This window comes from Dama dama, chromosome 7 (assembly GCF_033118175.1).
Source record: "Dama dama isolate Ldn47 chromosome 7, ASM3311817v1, whole genome shotgun sequence".
NCBI classification, from domain to species: domain Eukaryota; kingdom Metazoa; phylum Chordata; class Mammalia; order Artiodactyla; family Cervidae; genus Dama; species Dama dama.
The window spans coordinates 3,775,974-3,794,096 of NC_083687.1; the positions used below are offsets into that span (position 1 = coordinate 3,775,974).

The 18,123-nt window shown below is 39.3% G+C and overlaps 1 protein-coding gene across 1 annotated transcript in view; it reads right to left on the reverse strand.

The window, feature by feature from the left end:
• KHDRBS2 (KH RNA binding domain containing, signal transduction associated 2) overlaps window positions 1-18,123 on the reverse strand; it is a 640,575-nt gene that overhangs the window by 454,873 nt on the left and 167,579 nt on the right. The window lies entirely within an intron of this gene.

Sequence of the window (18,123 nt, forward strand, 5' to 3'; positions counted from 1 at the left end):
TGCAATCAAGTCTCAGAATTTGGAAGCTCATGTCCTGGATACAGTCTTAAGACCATGTAGTTAGCTTCTTCACCCTGGGGTTTCAGTATCTATAAGACAGCTAACAGGATATGGCTCAGAATATCTACAGTACTGGAGAAGAAACTAAAGATCCTTGACTATGCTTAATGATAACATTACTATTATTTGGTCTCCTTTGACTGATTTCCTTTGTTTTCACATGTTGTGATTTCTCCAATTAAACTTATTCTTTGACTAAAGTTTCCCAGGGACAACTTCCTGCCCTCAATCTTTCCCAGCATCAGGGTCTTTTCCAATGAGTCAGCACTTCACATTAGGTGGCCAAAGTACTGGACTTTCAGCTTCAGCATTAGTCCTTCCAATGAACACCCAGGACTGATCACCTTTAGGATGGACTGGTTGGATCTCCTTGCAGTCCAAGGGACTCTCAAGAGTCTTCTCCAACACCACAGTTCAAAAGCATCAATGTTTCGGCACTCAGCTTTCTTCACAGTCCAACTCTCAAATCCATACATGATCACTGGAAAAACTCTAGCCTTGAATAGACAGACCTTTGTTGGCAAAGTAATGTCTCTGCTTTTGAATATGTTGTCTATGTTGGTCATAATTTTCCTTCCAAGGAGTAAGCATCTTTTAATTTCATTGCTGCAATCACCGTCTGCAGTGATTTTGGAGCCAAGAAAAATAAAATCAACCACTGTTTCCACTCTTTCCTCATTGATCTGCCATGAAGTGATGGGACCAGATGCCATGATCTTAGGTTTCTGAGTGTTCAGCTTTAAGCCAACTTTTCCCCTCTCCTCTTTCACTTTCATCAAGAGGCTCTTTAGTTCCTCTTCACTTTCTGCCATAAGGGTGCTGTCATCTGCATATCTGAGGTTATTGATATTTCTCCCGGCAATCTTGACACCAGCTTGTGCTTCCTCCAGCCCAGCATTTCTCATGATGTACTCTGCATATAAGTTAAATAAGCAGAGTGACAATACACAGCCTTGACATACTCCTTTTCCCATTTGGAACCAGTCTGTTGTTCCATGTTCAGTTCTAACTGTTGCTTCCTGACCTGCATACAGGTTTCTCAAGAGGCAGGTCAGGTGGTCTGGTATGCCCATCTCTTTTAGAATGTTTCACAGTTTATTCTGATCCACACAGTCAAAGGCTTTGGCATAGTCAATAAAGCAGAAATAGATGTTTTTCTGGAACTTTCTTTTTTTTTCGATGATCCAGCGGATGTTGACAATTTGATTTCTGGTTCCTCTGCCTTCTCTGAAACCAGCTTGAACATCTGGAAGTTCACGGTTCACGTATTGCTGAAGCCTGGCTTGTAGAATTTTAATCCTTACTTCACTAGCTTGCGAGATGAGTGCAATTGTGCGGTAGTTTGAACATTCTTTGGCATTGCCTTTCTTTGGGATTGGAATGAAAACTGACCTTTTCCAGTCCTGTGTCCACTGCTGAGTTTTCCATATTGGCTGGCATATTTAGTGCAGCATTTTCACAGCATCATGTTTCAGGATTTGAAATAGCTCAACTGGAATTCCATCACCTCCACTAGCTTTGTCCATCATGGTGCTTTCTAAGGACCACTTGACTTCACATTCCAGGATGTCTGGCTCTAGGTGAGTGATCACACCATGGTTATTATCTGGGTCGTGAAGATATTTTTTGTACAGTTCTTTTGTGTATTCTTGCCACCTCTTCTTAATATCTTCTGCTTCTGTTAGGACCCTACCATTTCTGTCCTTTATTGAGCCCATCTTTGCATGGAATGTTCCTTGGTATCTTTAATTTTCGTCCTCACTTCCACTTTCTGCATCTATGAACATGCCTTTTCTAAATATCTTTCTTAAGTGGAATTATACAATATTTGCCCTCTCATGTCTGACTTTTTCTCTTATTAATATGTTTTTCAGTCACTCAGTCATGTCCAACTCTGCAATCCCATGAACTGCAGTGTGCCAGGATTCCCTGCCCTTCACTATCTCCCAGACTTTGTTCAAACTCATCTACACTGAGTTGGAGATGCCATCAAACCATCCCATTCTCTGTCACCCCCTTCTCCTCCTGCCCTCAGTCTTTACCAGAATCAGGATTTTTTTCCAATGAGTTAGCTCTAAATATCAGGTAGCAAAAGTATTGGAGCTTCAACTTCAGCATCAGTCCCTCCAATGAATATTCATTGTTGGTTTTCTCTAGGATTGACTGGTTTGATCTCCTTGCAGTCCAAGAGACTCTTCTTCTCCAACACCACAGTTGAAAAGCACCAATTCTTTGGTGCTCAGCTTTCCTTATGGCCCATCCATACATGACTACTGGAAAAACCATAGCTTTGACAAGATGGACATTTGTTGCCAAAGTAATGTCTCTGTTTTTTTAATATGGTGTCTAGGTTGGTCATATTCTTCTTCCAATCAGCAAGCATCTTTTAATTTTATGGCTGCAATCACCATCCCTAGTGATTTTGGAGCCAAAGAAAATAAAGTCTGTCACTGTTTCCATTGTTTCTCCATCTATTTGCCAAGAAATTATGGGACTAGATGCCATGATCTTAGCTTTTTTCAAGGATGAGTTTTAAGTCAGCCTTTTCACTCTTCTCTTTCACATTCATCAAGAGACTCTTTAGTTCCTCTTCACTTCCTGCCATTAGGATAGTGTCATCTGCATATCTGAGGTTACTGATATTTCTTCTGACAATCTTCATTCCAACTTGAGCTTTCTTCAGCCCAGCATTTTGCATCGTGTACACTGCATAGAAGTTAAATAAGCAGGGTGACAATATACAGCACTGATATACTTCTTTCCCAATTTGGAACCAGGCCACTGTTTCATGTATGTACATCTAAGTGTTACTTCTTGACCTGCATTCAGGTTTCTCAGGAGGCAGGTAAGGTAGTCTAGTATTCCCATCTCTTTAAAAATTGTTCACAGATTGTTGTGATCCACACAGTCAAAAGCTTAGCATAGTCAATGAAGCAGAAGTAGATGTATTTCTGAATTCTCTTGCCTTTTCTATGATCCAAGGAATGTTGGCAATTTGATCTTTGCTTCCTCTGCCTTTTCTAACTTCAGCTTGTACATCGGGAGTTTCTTGGTTCATGTACTGCTGAAGCCTAGATTGAAAGATTTTGAGCATTACCTTGCTAGCATGTGAAATGAGTGCAATTGTGAAGTATTCTGAACATTATTTGGCACTGCCCTTCTTTGGAATTGAAATGAAAATTGACCTTTTCCAGTCCTGTGACCACTGATGAATTTTCCATATTTGCTGGCATATTGAGTGCAGCATTTTAACAGTATTATCTTTTAGGATTTTAAATAGTTTAGCTGAAATTCTATCACCTCCAGTAGCTTTGCTCATAGTGATGCTTCCTAAGGCCCACTTTACTTTGCATTCCAGAATGTCTGGCTCTAGATGAGTGATCACATCATCATGGTTATCCAGGTCATTAAGACTTTTTTTTTTTTTTCCATACAGTTCTCTGTGTATTCTTGCCACCCCTTCTTAATATCTTCTGCTTCTGTTTGGTCCATACCATCTCTGTCCTTTACTGTGCCTATTTTTGCATGACATGTTCGCTTGGAATCTCTAATTTTCTTAAAGAGATCTCTAGTCTTTCCCATTCTTCTGTTTTCCTCAATTTCTTTGCATTGTTCACTTAAGAAGGCGTTATCATCTCTCCTTGCTATTCTCTGGAACTCTGAATTAAGATGAGTATATCTTTCCTTTCCAACTTTGGAGGAATACCTATACCTGGAGGAATAGGTATCTCTTGACCTTAATTTTGCATTCCATTCCCCTATGATGTAAGGGACATCTTTTTTTGGTGTTAGTTCTAGAAAGTATTTTAAGTCTTCATAGAACTGCTTCAGTTGCAGATTCTTTGGCATTAGTGGTTAGGGCATAGACTTGGATTACTGTAATGTTGAATGGTTTGCCTTGGAAACAAACCAGGATCACTCTCTCATTTTTGAGACTGTGCACAACTACTTCATTTTGAACTCTTTCTTTTTCACTATGAGGACTACTTCATTTCTTTTAAGGGATCTTTGCCCACACTAGTAGATATAATAGTAATCTAAATTAAATTCACCCATTCCTGTCCATTTTAGTTCACTGATCACTAAAATGTCAATGTTCACTCTTGCCATCTCCTGTTTGAGCACTTCCAATTTACCTTGATTCAATCAATATTTATCCATGTATTAACATGTATCCAAATTCCATCATTCTTTATGGCTGAATAATATTCCACTGTGTATATACCACATTTTGTGAAACCATACATCACCTGAGAATACTTGAGTTGTTTCTATCTTTTGGCAATTGTGAATAACGGTGCTGTGAATATTGATACACAACATTTGGTAACATTTTTTAAATTTTTGGATTGATATTCATAATTTAATTATTGATATGCTTATAAAATCCATATATTTAAAGAAAATTCCTCATAAAATGGTAGAAACCTAAATATGTTACACAAATTTCTTTTGGGTGCTTGTGTGCTAAGTTGCTTCAGTCATCCAACTATTTGAGACCCTATGGACTGTAGCCCACCAGGTTCCTTTGCCCATACTATGTTTCAGGCAAGGATACTAGAGTGGGTTGCTGTGCCCTACTCCATGGGATCTTCCCTATCCAGGAACTGAATGCACACCTCTTATGTCTCTTGCATTGGCAGGTGGATTCTTTACCACTAGTGCCATTTGGGAAGCCCAAATTTCTTTTAACAACTACTTAAATTTGACAAAGTAAATAAAAGTCACTCACAACTTTTGCACATGCATCTAAATTTCTTTCAAATAATTGGTTGTAGTCAGGTCCTAACTTAGTATTATAAGTAGCAATAATCCCTTATCTAAATGTTTCTGGAGGTAAAGAGGAGATGCATTAATTACTGTTTCTTGTACCCTTTGCAGAGAAAGATTTTTCTTCCCATGCCAACCTCAAAATATTTAATAATGCTTAAATTTATATCAAATTCACTTGTTTCCATATATCAATATGTCCTTCAAAGTTAATAATAATATAAGAATTCATTCAATTTATAATGTAATACCTCTTGATGTTACCAGTGATCTTTCTCTTCTACCCTCTTGAAAATCTATCTACATAAAAATCCATTTCTACCAAAACAACAAAACAAATGGCAGACAGCCCATCTATGCTATATTGGGTGTAGAGAAATTTACTGAAAGGTCACTGAATTAAACAAGTGAAGAAAGAAGCAGATGAAGACTGGCAAGATTATAGAAGGGATGTGGGGGTGAACATCCTTTGGTATTCAAAGGACCCCTTAGCAAGGATACCTATTGGGACACATTTCAAATGGCACTAGATTTTAACTATCCTGTTGAAATAGCTTCCAGTTTTACAGTTGAGGGTGAGTGTGAAATAACTGGAGGAACAGAAACAACAGGATAAAACAGACTGCCGGTGACCTAGACGGTGTAGACTCTGAAAAGAAGGTGAGGCCATATTGGGAAGCACAAGCACACATTTCATGCAGACATGATGACCTCCCGAGAAAGAGGGGAGGCGAGGCACATCCAACTCAGGATTCACAACACATGCGTAAAAGAAAACAAACAGGCTTAAGTGCTGAATGGGAAAACGGTATTAAAAAACATGACATGAGCATTATTTAAAAGTCGTTTGAAAAGATAAACACTACACAGAATATCCATTATATCTACTACTGTGGGCAGGAATCCCTGATGAGAAATGGAGTAGCCATCATAGTCAACAAGAGTCCAAAATGCAGTATTTGGATGCAGTCTCAAAAACGACAGAATGATCTCTGTTGGTTTCCAAGGTAAACCATTCAATAGCACGGTAATCCAAGTCTATGCCCCGACCAGTAACACTGAAGAAGCTGCAGTTGAACACTTCCATGAAGACCTAAATGACCTTCTAGAACTAACACACCAAAAATATGTCCTTTTCATTACAGGGGACTGGCACACAAAAGTAGAAAGTCAAGAAACACCTGGATTAACAGGCAAAATTGTCCTTGGAATACAGAATGAAGCAGGGCAAAGGCTAATACAGTTCTGCCAAGAGAGCACACTGGTCATAGCAAACACCCTCTTCCAACAACACAACAGAAGACTCTACACATGGACATCACCAGATGGTCAACTCCAAAATCAGACTGATTATATTTTTTGCAGCCAAAGATGGAGAAGCTCTATACAGTCAGCAAAAACAAGACCATGAGCAGACTGTGGCTCAGATCATGAACTCCTTATTGCAAAGTTCAGACTGAATAGAAGAAAGTGGAGAAAACCACCAGACCATTCAGGCATGACCTAAATCAAATCCCTTATAACTATATAGTGGAAGTGAGAAACAGATTTAAAGGACTAGATCTGATAGAGTGCCTGATGAACTATGGATGGAGGTTCATGACATTGTACAGGAGACAGGAATCAAGACCATCCCCAAGAAAAAAATGCAAAAAATCAAAATGGCTGTCTGAGGAGGCCTTACAAATAGCTGTGAAAAGAAGAGAAGCGAAAAGCAAAGGACGAAAGGAAAGATATACCCATTTGAATGCAGTGTTCCTAAGAATAGCAAGGAGAGATAAGAAAGCCTTCCTCAGCGATAAATGCAAAGAAATATAGTGAAAAAAAAAAAAAAACAGAATGGGAAAGACTAGAGATCTCTTCAAGAAAATTAAAGATACCAAGGAACATTCCATGCAAAGATGGGCTCAATAAAGGACAGAAATGGTAGGGTCCTAACAGAAGCAGAAGATATTAAGAAGAGGTGGCAAGAATACACAAAAGAACTGTACAAAAAATATCTTCACGACCCAGATAATAACCATGGTGTGATCACTCACCTAGAGCCAGACATCCTGGAATGTGAAGTCAAGTGGTCCTTAGAAAGCACCATGATGGACAAAGCTAGTGGAGGTGATGGAATTCCAGTTGAGCTATTTCAAATCCTGAAACATGATGCTGTGAAAATGCTGCACTAAATATGCCAGCCAATATGGAAAACTCAGCAGTGGACACAGGACTGGAAAAGGTCAGTTTTCATTCCAATCTCAAAGAAAGGCAATGCTAAAGAATGTTCAAACTACCGCACAATTGCACTCATCTCGCAAGCTAGTGAAGTAAGGATTAAAATTCTACAAGCCAGGCTTCAGCAATACGTGAACCGTGAACTTCCAGATGTTCAAGCTGGTTTCAGAGAAGGCAGAGGAACCAGAAATCAAATTGTCAACATCCGCTGGATCATCGAAAAAAAAAGAAAGTTCCAGAAAAACATCTATTTCTGCTTTATTGACTATGCCAAAGCCTTTGACTGTGTGGATCAGAATAAACTGTGAAACATTCTAAAAGAGATGGGCATACCAGACCACCTGACCTGCCTCTTGAGAAACCTGTATGCAGGTCAGGAAGCAACAGTTAGAACTGAACATGGAACAACAGACTGGTTCCAAATGGGAAAAGGAGTATGTCAAGGCTGTGTATTGTCACTCTGCTTATTTAACTTATATGCAGAGTACATCATGAGAAATGCTGGGCTGGAGGAAGCACAAGCTGGTATCAAGATTGCTGGGAGAAATATCAAGAAACTCAGATATGCAGATGACACTACCCTTATGGCAGAAAGTGAAGAGGAACTAAAGAGCCTCTTGATGAAAGTGAAAGAGGAGAGGGGAAAAGTTGGCTTAAAGCTGAACACTCAGAAACCTAAGATCATGGCATCTGGTCCCATCACTTCATGGCAGATCAATGAGGAAAGAGTGGAAACAGTGGTTGATTTTATTTTTCTTGGCTCCAAAATCGCTGCAGACGGTGATTGCAGCAATGAAATTAAAAGATGCTTACTCCTTGGAAGGAAAATTATGACCAACATAGACAGCATATTCAAAAGCAGAGACATTACTTTGCCAACAAAGGTCTGTCTAGTCAAGGCTAGGGTTTTTCCAGAGGTCATGTATGGATTTGAGAGTTGGACTGTGAAGAAAGCTGAGTGCCGAAACATTGATGCTTTTGAACTGTGGTGTTGGAGAAGACTCTTGAGAGTCCCTTGGACTGCAAGGAGATACAACCAGTCCATCCTAAAGGAGATCAGTCCTGGGTGTTCATTGGAAGGACTGATGCTGAAGCTGAAACTCCAGTACCTTGGCCACCTGATGCGAAGTGCTGATTCAGTGGAAGAGACACTTATGCTGCAAAAGATTGAGGGCAGGAGGAGAAGGGGATGACAGAGGATCAGATGGTTGGTTGGCATCACCAACTCAAGGGACGTGGGTTTGGATGGACTCCAGGAGTTGGTGATGGACAGGGAGGCCTGGCATGCTGTGGTTCATACGGTCTCAAAGAGTCGGACGTGACTGAGCGACTGAACTGAACTGAGATAGAATATCTCTGCAAATTTCTAAATTTTTCTGGAAAATGGGGTTATTGCAAGTTCATCTCTATTGAAGAGACTGCACTCTACAAGCACGTTGGCATTATTTTCTTTCTCTCATCAAAAATATAATACTTCACCTAGGAGAGGCATTATCTTCTCAATTAAGATTTAAATTTACAAGAGATCAGGAAACTGATATGAATGAAAGTGAAATCACAAAGCCCATGAAATCCTCTTTTCTGTTTCTTTTAGAAAAATAAAAAGCAAGTGATACTATGCAGCTGTCTCTGAGAAAGACAAAACAAGCTTAAGATATAAGCTACAGAGTAGCTTTTAAAAAACCACATTGCATGTACATGTAAATCCATGGCTGATTCATAGCAATGTATGACAAAACCCACTGGAAAAAAAAATAATAATAAAAATTTAAAAAAAATAAATAAATAAATAAATAAATAAATAAAAAAACACATTGCTTAGAAAAATAGAGTTGTTTCTAAACTGGTAAGTGTGATTCTGTCTCTGTGGTCACAGTTTTCACAGTTCGTAATGTTGGGTTTCTATTAACCATTCTTAAATGTTCTGATAATTACTTACAAAGTTAGAAGAAAAAAAAAAAAAACAGCACTCATCAAGGCTTTGGATTTCAGTTTTCACCTTTAGAAGTACAAAGAAGGAAACAGGTGTTCTGGGAGGATGTAGCAGGCTGTGGAGTATGCCTCCCACCAGACACAGGAGGCAGCCCCACTCTCTGGGACCAAGCAGATGAACACGAAACACAGAGCAAGCATGGTGTTTTTGAACATATTTTGGAACTTTAATTTTCTGCATCAATTTACATAAGAAATTGATTTCAAAGGCAGCACTGGAGAACATGGCCGCTTTGATCTTAAAAGGGGCCAAATTTGGGGGCTGATTTACACTCCTGGTAGTTCATTGCTTTAAAAAGTTGCAAGTAACTAGAGCTGAGAAATAAAAGTGGGCCTTGGGGCAAATTTAATTGAATAAAATATCTGATATTTTTCAGAGGATTCTGAAGGCAACATCAAAAGATGTAATTTTAAAAGGCAAGGATATACAATGGAAAAAAGACAATCTCTTTAACAAATGGTGCTGAGAAAACTGGTCAACCACTTGTAAAAGAATGAAACTAGAACACTTTCTAACACCATACACAAAAGTAAATTCAAAATGGATTAAAGATCTAAATGTAAGACCAGAAACTATAAAACTCCTAGAGGAGAACATAGGAAAAACACTCTCCGACATAAATCACAGCAGGATCCTCTATGACCCACCTCCCAGAATATTGGAAATAAAAGCAAAAATAAACAAATCAGACCTAATTAAACTTAAAAGTTTTTGCACAACAAAGGAAACTATAAGTAAGGTGAAAAGACAGCCTTCAGAATGGGGGAAAACAATAGCAAACGAAGCAACAGACAAAGGATTAATCTCAAAAATATACAAGCAACTCCTGAAGCTCAATTCCAGAAAAATAAATGACCCAATCAAAAACTGGGCCAAAGAACTAAACAGACATTTCTCCGAAGAAGACATACAGATGGCTAAGGAACACATGAAAAGATACTCAACATCACTCATTATCAGAGAAATGCAAATCAAAACCTCAATGAGGTACCACTACACACCAGTCAGGATGGCTGCTATCCAAAAGTCTACAAGCAATAAATGCTGGAGAGGCTGTGGAGAAAAGGGAACCCTTTTACACTGTTGGTGGGAATGCAAACTAGTACAGCCACTATGGAGAACAGTGTGGAGATCCCTTAAAAAACTGGAAATAGAACTGCCATATGACCCAGCAATCCCACTCCTGGGCATACACACCGAGGAAACCAGATCTGAAAGAGACACATGCACTCCAATGTTCATCGCAGCACTGTTTATAATAGCCAGGACATGGAAGCAACCTAGATGCCGATCAGCACACGAATGGATAAGGAAGCTATGGTGCATATACACAATGGAATATTACTCAGCCATTAAAAAGAATTCATTTGAATCAGTTCTAATAAGATGGATGAAACTGGAGCCCATTATACAGAGTGAAGCAAGCCAGAAAAATAAAGACCAATGCAATATACTAACACATATATATGGCATTTAAAAAGATGGTAACAATAACCCTATATGCAAAACAGAAAAAGAGACACAGATGTACAGAACAGACTTTGGGACTCTGTGGGAGAAGGCGAGGGTGGGATGTTCAGAGAGAACAGCATTGAAACAAGTATACTATCAAGGGTGAAACAGATCACCAGCCCAGGTTGGAGGCATGAGACAAGTGCTCAGGGCTGGTTCACTAGGAAGACCCAGAGGGATGGGATAGAGAGGGAGGCGCGAGGGGGGATCTGGATGGGGAGCACATGTAAATCCATGGCTGATTCATGTCAATGTATGGAAAAAAAAAAAAACACTACAAAATTGTAATACTTTACAATGAACTACTAATAATTTACAATTTAACTACTGGTAGCCTCCACCTAACAATAATAAATGAAAAAAAATTAAAAAAAAAACCTATAAGCAGATTAAAAAAAAAAAAAGAAAGAAAGAAAGAAAAGGAAAAAAAAAAGTCACTGAGCAGCTGAGTTGCCCAGGTGGAGGAACAGGTACCATAGTAACAAGCAGATTTCCAGCAGGTAGAGTAGCACCACCTACCCTCTGCATGCCTCACTCTGCCCGTTCACATAGTACTCATCCTTCAAGCAGAACAAAACAGAACGTAGCATCTGACATTTTGTGTATGTTACTTTCCTAGGTACTGTAAGGCACTTGTTTATTGAGATCAAGAAATTTTGGTCTTTCTTTTTTCCATTATTTTAAAATTTTTATTGGGGTACAGCTGATTTACACTCTTGTGATATTTTCTTCTGTACAGCAAAGTGAATCAGTTATGTGTGCTTGCGTACACTCAGTTGCTTAGTCACGTCCAGCTCTTTGCAGCCCCATGAACTGTAGCCCGCCAAGTCCGTCTGTACATGGGATTATCCCATGGACAAGAATACTGAAGTGGGTTGCCATTTCCTCCTCCAGGGTATCTTCCTGACTCAGGGATCAAACCCACATCTCCTGCATTGGCAGGCGGATTCTTTACCACTGAGGAACATGGAGATCCTATGAATCATATATCCATATATCCACTCTTCTTTATATTCTTTTCCCATGTAGGACATTACAGAGTATTGAGTAGAGTTCCCTGTACTATACAGCATGTTCTTGTTGATTATCTATTTTATATATAGTCATGTATATATGTCAATCCCAATCTTCAAGGATGAGTATGTCTTCATTAATATCAAATTTATATCCCAAGGTTCAGTTCTGTTCTTTTTCTGTATATATAATCACTTTGCATGCCAACACTAAATTATAATGCCATCTTTGAAGACACTTTCAAAAACAACTAAACTCAATACACATTTCAAACACTACAAACAACATAAGAAGCCATGACCAAGTTCACATGTGCAAAGTTTATAGACAAAAACAATGAGTTCCAACCACCAACAACCTGATAAAGACTGCATACTGATTCTAAGATGTGTAAGAGTTGGAAACATCCAGATTAAAAAAAAAAAAAAAAAACTAAATGTATATTGGACTATAAAGTACAATGTCTTTGGATTCAGGTAGAAAGAGCTAATGTTAAAGGTGGAATTTTCCACATAAATCTCAGGATCATAGAGTAACATACTGACTGATGTTGCCTCCTTAGAGACATGACTATCAAGAAATAAAGGCTCTGATTCTACAACATTTTCAAATGTAAACAACAGATGTATAAAGGCTATTTATTTACTAACCTTACTACAAATAAAAACATTGAAAACAAACAAGAAAAACAGTCCATGAAAATAATTTAGTAACACATCACATTTTCTCCAAATTAAGTGATTAATCACAAAACACTAGATAAATCATTCTTAATGTGTTTGTAAAGAATTCTTATGTTTTCTATTATTTAAAATCTTCAGTTCAGTTCAGTCACTCAGTCGTGTCCGACTCTGCGACCGCATGAATCACAGCATGCCAGGCCTCCCTGTCCATCACCAAATCCTGGAGTTTACTCAAACTCATGTCCATTGAGTCGGTGATGCCATCCAGCCATCTTATCCTCTGTCGTCCCCTTCTCCTCCTGCCCCAATCCCTCCCAGCATCAGGATCTTTTCCAATGAGTCAACTCTTCACATGAGGTGGCCAAAGTACTGGAGTTTCAGCTTCAGCATCAGTCCTTCCAATGAACACCCAGGCCTGATCTCCTTTAGGATGGACTGGTTGTATCTCCTTGCAGTCCAAGGGACTCTCAAGAGTCTTCTCCAACACCACAGTTCAAAAGCATCAATTTTTCAGCACTCAGCTTTCTTCACAGTCCAACTCTCACATCCATACATGACCACTGGAAAAACCACAGCCTTGACTAGATGGACCTTTGTTGGCAAAGTAATGTCTCTGCTTTTCAACATGCTATCTACATTGGTCATAACTTTCCTTCCAAGGAATAAGCATCTTTTAATTTCATGGCTGCAGTCACCATCTGCAGTGATTTTGCAGCCCTCCAAAATAAAACTTCTCTCAATTCTTTGACTTACTGAATTAAATCAGCAAATTAACTTGAATTAGAGTCTAACTGAAACAAAATCTATCAAAAAAGGCCAAGCAGTAAAATCAGGATAAGGCCATTTATTTCCTCAAGCACTCCCCTAATTCTGCTTTGCTCTTTGATTGGGAGGATGGTGTCACTGCCACATGGACAGTCAGTCTGCACAGCAGGTGTCACGGGCAGACACAGCCCTGGAGGAAGTTGAGAAGGCAACCCTAGCCCGGATGATATACAAAGAGTAAGTCACTTTTTATTTTAAAAGAGTAAACCTTGAACCCATAAATACTGCTGTGTGCCGCTCAACAGTTCACAGGATCACACCACACTACATGCGCCACCGCTTACAGTACACAGCAAATACAGCTCAGGTTGAGTGATTATAACCTTACCCCACAACAGAGAATCACCATTTTAGAAATAAAATACCTTTGTCAAAAGGTTGATTTAATTTTATTGTTACAGTATAAAAAGCAAAAACAAATGTAGGTAGACTTGATAGATGATTGTGTTTGTCAGTATTCTTTTTTGTGTAAAAGGTTCTAATATATGAAATTCATATTGTTCATAAACAATTTAATTTGGCATTATATTCATAGAAATTGTACATTTTCTAAGGCATACATTGTTATTTGATAATATTCCAAACAACTATTAATCATTAGGAGCTATTATTTTTCATAATTTTCCACATTATACATGAAAAAGTAATGCAAAATGTGAGCACTATTAGTCAAGTTAAAAATGCAAAGACTCACAAAAAATGAAGGATTTAAAATAATAGCAAATTTTCAAAGTATTCCATCACTCACACCATCATTTAGCATTATATAGGACCCGAAATGCCACATCTAGGTCAGAGATTCAGAGCTGCATTTTACTGAGAAGCAGATATGAGTCTATCACAAGCTTTTCCATATCCAAAGAAGAGATAAAGATTATCCCAAGAAACAGTATCAAGTAATATATATGTTTAAATATATGGTTTCAAGACTGAAGCTGTACTCCATCTAGACATTAACAGTTTTAATTAAACAAGTTCCTTTAAAGAGTTATATTTTTCTTAAGACCCTATCATATTGCTACCTTATTTCATTACTATGTAAAATTTTTCATGTACATTTCTATGACAGTCCAACTTGAGATTCATTAAAACAATTGTAAATTTAATAAAACTTAAATTACAAATGCATATTCATTATATGCACCTATCTTGCAATAGTGTAAGTCTAGCTCAAAATAAGCACAAAATCCAAAAGCTTGAGTTGTGTCAGACTCTTTGTGACACCATGGACTGTAGCCCGCCAGGCTTCTCTGTCCAAGGAATTCTCCAGGCAGAAATACTGGAGTGGGTTGCCATTTTCTACTCCAGGAGATCTTCCTGACCTAGAGATTAAAGCCACGTCTTTTGCATCTCCTGCATTGGCAGGCAGGTTCTTTACCACTGCACCACCTGGGAAGTCCACTGGATAGAGTTGGTGCCAAATTAACATTATTTCTAAAACAAGATGCTGGGTTGGTCATCTTTTCTGGAGTTAAATAGAAGAGCTAAAAGAAGATAAAAGAAGAATTAGAAGAAAGCTAAATGAATAAAGATGGGATCCTTCATGATACAGAAAAGACCTCAGCAGCAAAGCAGTACAAAAGAGAAGCAGCTAAGAGGGAAAAGGATTCTCTTGAGCAAAAGGTTAAAGAGCTGCTACAAATGTTAGACACCCAAGAAAGAGCCTTCAAGATATTTAGAGTCAAAATCACAGGCGAGATGAGAGAAAGAGACAACCTTCTGAGAAGGATAAACAAGAGAATTGAGATGCTGGAGATCTTAAGAAAGATAAAGGAAGAACAAGAGGAATGCTACCTGAAGAAAGAAGAGCAGATCAAAAGAGAGGCAAGTGAAGGACCTAAACCACACACCGCCTCCTAGGAGACACAGCCCATGTGGAAAGAGTCAGATGCTGACAGGGTCCCTTAAGACAGCCCTGTCCCCTCTCTCACCAGGGACCAAAACTCCTTTGGAAGCGCAACTGCTCTTAGCAGCAGAGTAGACTGAGGGTCTTAGGAATCAAGTAACTGAGCTTTGGGTCTATTTATCTGAACAAGGACTCCCTCCTTGCAGCACAACCAACTTGGGCCCACTTTCTCCCACCTGCCTGACCAGGGAGCTGCTACATCAAATGATTCTGGGACAACATCCACCTGCTTCCATCATCCTCCATGTTACAGTTATTCTTACCCCACATTCTGGAGGCTCTGTGCCTCCTCTCCAGCATTTCAACCTCTCACAAGTCCAGTCCCTCTCCAGCCTCTCCACAGAGGCCTCTGACACGGTGGTGTTGGTACCGGGGGTGGTTCAGGGGCCGGTGGTAGAAGGCGGGATGAGTAAAGTGAAAAGACAGCCCTCAGATTGGCAGAAAATAATAGCAAATGAAGAAACAAAGGATTAATCTCAAAAATATACAAGCAACTCCTGCAGCGCAATTTCAGAAAAATAAATGACCGAATCAAAAAATGGGCCAAAGAACTAAACAGACATTTCTCCAAAGAAGACACAGATGGCTAACAAACACATGAAAAGATGCTCAACATCACTCATTATCAGAGAAATGCAAATCAAAACCACAAATGCAAATCAAAACCACAAATCAAAACCACAATGAGGTACCATTACACGCCAGTCAGGATGGCTGCTATCCAAAAGTCTACAAGCAATCAATGCTGGAGAGGGTGTGGAGAAAAGGGAACCCTCTTACACTGTTGGTGGGAATGCAAACTAGTACAGCCACTATGGAAAACAGTGTGGAGATTTCTTAAAAAACTGGAAATAGAACTGCCATATGACCCAGCAATCCCACTTCTGGGCATACACACTGAGAAAACCAGATCTGAAAGAGACACATGCACCCCAATGTTCATCACAGCACTGTTTATAATAGCCAGGACATGGAAGCAACCTAGATGCCCATCAGCAGATGAATGGATAAGGAAGCTGTGGTACATATACACCATGGGATATTACTCAGCCGTTAAAAAGAATTCATTTGAATCAGTCCTAATGAGATGGATGAAACTGGAGCCCATTATACAGAGTGAAGTAAGCCAGAAAGATAAAGAACATTACAGCATACTAACACATATATATGGAATTTAGAAAGATGGTAACGATAACCCTATATGCAAAACAGAAAAAGAGACACAGAAGTACGGAACAGACTTTTGAACTCTGTGGGAGAAGGTGAGGGTGGGATGTTTCAAAAGAACAGCATGTATATTATCTATGGTGAAACAGATCACCAGCCCAGGTGGGATGCATGAGACAAGTGCTCGGGCCTGGTGCACTGGGAAAACCCAGAGGAATCTGGTGGAGAAGGAGGTGGGAGGGGGGATCGGGATGGGGAATACGTGTAAATCTATGGCTGATTCATATCAATGTATGACAAAACCCACTGAAATGTTGTGAAGTAATTAGCCTCCAACTAATAAAAAATAAATAAATAAATAAATAAAAAGAGAGGCAAGTGAGAGGGAAAAGGACCCTTCTGAGCAAAAGGTTAAAGAGCTGCAGTGAAAGTTGGAGAACCAAAAAAGAGTTTTGGAGAGATTAAGAGCCAGAATGAGAAAGGTGATAAGAGAAAGAGAGAAGACCTCAGCAGAAGAGTGGGCCAGAGGAGAGGCAACTGAGAGGGAAAAGGAACCTCTTGAACAAAAGGTTAAAGAATTACAGTCAAAGATGGAGGGCGACAAAAGTGTCTTCTTGAAGGGAGTTAGACTCAAAACGACAAAGAAGATGAGAGAAAGAGAAAACCTTCTGAGAAGGATGAACGAGAGGTTTGAGATGTTAGAGATCTTGGGGATGATAAAGGGCGAGTTAGGGGAATGCTGCAAGAAGACAGATGAGCTCCTTTGTGACGCAGCCGAGATCCTAGCAGAATGCCCTGAAGGAGAGCCATCTGAGAGGGAAAAGGAGCTTCTTGAGCAAAAGTATAAGGTGATAAGTCAAAAGGTGGAGGACCAAAAAAAAGACTTCAAAGAATTTGTAGGCAAAATGATAGAGAAAACAAGAAAAAGACAAAATATTTCAGCAGAAGAGCGTGCCAAGAGAGAGGCAGCTGAGAGAGAAAAGGAGCTTCTTGAGCAAAAGGTTAAAGAGCTGCAGGAACAGCTAGAGGACCAAGAAAGGGTTTCTGAGGAATTTAGAGTCAAAAAGACAGAGAAGCGAAGAGAAAGAGAAAAGACCTCAGCAGATCTTCTGGGAGCAGAAATGATGGTCAAGAACTTTCTAGAGATTTACAGTCAAACTCACAAAGGAGATGAGAGAAAAAGACCACCTTATGAGAAAGATGAATGAGAAGATTCAGATGCTGTAACGCTTACTGAGGTTACCAGAAAAACTAGAGGAGCACAACATGAAGAAAGAAGAGCAGGCCAAAAGAGAGGCAACTGAAAGGGAAAACAAGCCTCTTGCACAAAAGGTTAAATAATTGCAGCAAAAATCAGGGAACCAAAAAAGAGTCTTTAAAGTATTACGAGTCAAAATGACAGAGGAGCTGAATGAAAGAAAGAAAGCCTCAGCAGAAGAGCAGATCAAAAGAGAGGCTGCTGAGAGGGAAAAGGAGTCTCTTGAAAAACAGGTTGAAGAATTGCAACAAAATTTGGAGGACCAAGAAAGAGTCTTCCAGAGATTAAGAGCTGAAATGACAGAGGAGATGAGAGAAAGTGAAAAGGCCTCAGCAGAAGAGCAGGTCAAGAGAGAGGCTCCTGAGAGGGAAAAGAAGCTTTTAGGGCAAAAGCTTAAAGAATTTCAACAAAAGTTTGAGGCCTAAGAAAGAGCCTTCAAGGCATTTAGAGTCCAGATGACAGAAGAGGTGAGAGAAAGAGACAACTTTCTGAGGAAGATGAATGAGAGGACTGAGATGCTGGTGGCTGTGGTGAACAATGTAATGACAAGGATAATGAGGAAAACACTGGAAAGAACTGAACTTCACAGACACAGGAAGATAATGACAAAGAAAATACTTCACAGCCTTTTGTTTTAGTCTCAGTTTGGGAGAAGAAAAAAACATGTGTGGTCACTAATTACTCAGATATTTTGTTTCTTTTGAATTCTTGT